We start from the raw sequence: 2,500 nt of genomic DNA on the forward strand, positions 1-2,500 counted from the left end.
TGTGTAGTTACTAGTAGCTGGATTTAAGCTCGAAATGAGACACTGTTGGTGAAACTTCATCATGAGAACGTCACAAGCTGATCACGCTCCATGATATGACTAGTATTATGTTGCTTCTAGTAGGCTAAGCGCAAGCCGAAACATCAACATGTGAAAGTCGTAGAATTTTGCGATCAAATTGTGGCTAGTACTGTGATGTTACTAGTAACCTTGTGTTACGTCATATGGCCAAGAGAGCATTTGAAGGCGAAACTTCTGCATGGGGAAGCTGCATCATGAACAAAAGTTTATATCGAGTATTATGTTGACGTTAGTAGGCCCTGGCCGAAAGCGCAGCATGTGAAAGGTATAGATAAAAGTTAGCGTTGCAGTCAGTACTGTGTAGTTACTAGTAGCTGGATTTAAGCTCGAAATGAGACACTGTTGGTGAAACTTCATCATGAGAACGTCACAAGCTGATCACGCTCTATGATATGACTAGTATTATGTTGCTTCTAGTAGGCTAAGCGCAAGCCGAAACATCAACATGTGAAAGTCGTAGAATTTTGCAATCAAACTGTGGCTAGTACTGTGATGTTACTAGTAACCTTTTCTTACGTCATATGGCCAAGAGAGCATTTGAAGGCGAAACTTCTGCATGGGGAAGCTGCATCATGAACAAAAGTTTATATCGAGTATTATGTTGACGTTAGTAGGCCCTGGCCGAAAGCGCAGCATGTGAAAGGTATAGATAAAAGTTATCGTTGCAGTCAGTACTGTGTAGTTACTAGTAGCTGGATTTAAGCTCGAAGTGAGACACTGTTGGTGAAACTTCATCATGAGAACGTCACAAGCTGATCACGCTCTATGATATGACTAGTATTATGTTGCTTATAGTAGGCTAAGCGCAAGCCGAAACATCAACATGTGAAAGTCGTAGAATTTTGCGATCAAACTGTGGCTAGTACTTTGATGATGCTTGTAGCCAACCGAATTGGTTGAAAAGCCCAATAAGTAAGCTAACTTGGGAGAGCTTGTTGGAAACCAAATGCTACTAGATTGGTCCAAATACATCCTTCAACAGGGGATCACTTGGCTCGCTTTACGAAGAGGAGCACAGCTATATGTGTTAATTCGGTATGAATCGCAAGATTTGTTTACCGACCTCTCTAACGCAAAAGGCGGTCTCGGCTTCGGCTGTTGACTGCGTCCGATTCAGGGTTATATAACTCTCGATTGAACACATTGATGTTCTATTGTTGGTGCTTCCAATAAAATTGGAACACTTAAAGCAGAACCGATTCAAATAATAGCATTCTGATCAATGATTGCATTCCTTGATCAAGAACTGCTGGAGTCATTGTGATGGCGAATTTTCTTCATAAGAAAATTGCAAAGAGACGGAACTTAATGAGACTAGTATTATGTTGTTTCTAGTAAGCGGAAGCTGAAACAGCAACATGTGAAAATCAAGTTTTGTTCAATGATCTCGAGGCGATAAGTACTATGAAGCAACTAGTAGCCTAAGCATGACTCAGATTTGAGACAGTCAAAAAGACTGGCGAAACTTCTTCACATGAAAGTTACATAGAGAACTACAAATGTATACAGCGAGTATTATGTTGTTTCTAGTAGGCGAAAGCTGAAACATCAACATGTGAAAGTTGTCTGCAAACTGTAGAACGATATGTGATTAGTACTGTGCTGTTACTAGTAGCCAGTCTGACTGTAGAAGCCAAGACAAAGGGAAACTAATGCATCTGAAAAGGACAAGTTATGGAAAGGTATGCACGATAAGTATTATGTTGTTTCTAGTAAGCGGCAGCTGAAACATCAACATGTGAACGTCGTTGTGTACAGTAACCTAGAACTATATAGTCCTTAGTAACGTGCATTTACTAGTACCTGTAATTGGTATTCAGACTCAGGCAGTTTGGAATAGTTTGGCAAAGATGCACCAGAGAAAACTGGGATTTGATACAGAAATTGTTGAATACAAGTATTATGCTGCTTCTAGTAGGTTGAATCCGAAACATCAGCATGTGAAAATTGAAAACATTTCTGGTTCGAATTGTCACAAGTATTTGGTGATCTGAGTAGCCAAACTCACTACAACGCCAATTGAAGGCAAAAATTCTCAACGGGAAAAGCTATTCTCATTGAATGAGCTAACAAGACGAGTATTATGTTGCTTCTAGTAGGCGAAAGCCAAAACATCAACATGTGAAAGTCTTGCTGAACAAATTTAATGTTGTTGAGCTCAGTACCGTGTGAATTAGTAGCCATAATTGGCGAGCGAAAATTGAACTGGCGAAACTTCGTCTTTGGAAAATTGCAGATGCCGAGCACTTATTTTGCAACGAGTATTATGTTGACTGTAGTAAGCGAAAGCCGAAACAGCAACATGTGAAAGCTGTTGAAATTTGTGGTCATTTTGCAATAAGTACAAGGAGTGTAACTAGTAGCCAGGTCAAAATTTGGGATAAGAATGAGCAAAAATTCTGCATGAGAACAGTTGAAA

At 39.8% G+C, this 2,500-nt stretch overlaps 1 pseudogene; it reads left to right on the forward strand.

Moving 5' to 3' along the window:
• The first annotated feature begins 1,051 nt into the window (after positions 1-1,051).
• On the forward strand, positions 1,052-1,203 carry LOC142355649 (5.8S ribosomal RNA; annotated as a pseudogene).
• Positions 1,204-2,500: the final 1,297 nt, after the last annotated feature.

Source organism: Convolutriloba macropyga, unplaced genomic scaffold, assembly GCF_964194025.1.
Source record: "Convolutriloba macropyga unplaced genomic scaffold, txConMacr16.3 SCAFFOLD_508, whole genome shotgun sequence".
NCBI classification, from domain to species: Eukaryota; Metazoa; Xenacoelomorpha; order Acoela; family Convolutidae; genus Convolutriloba; species Convolutriloba macropyga.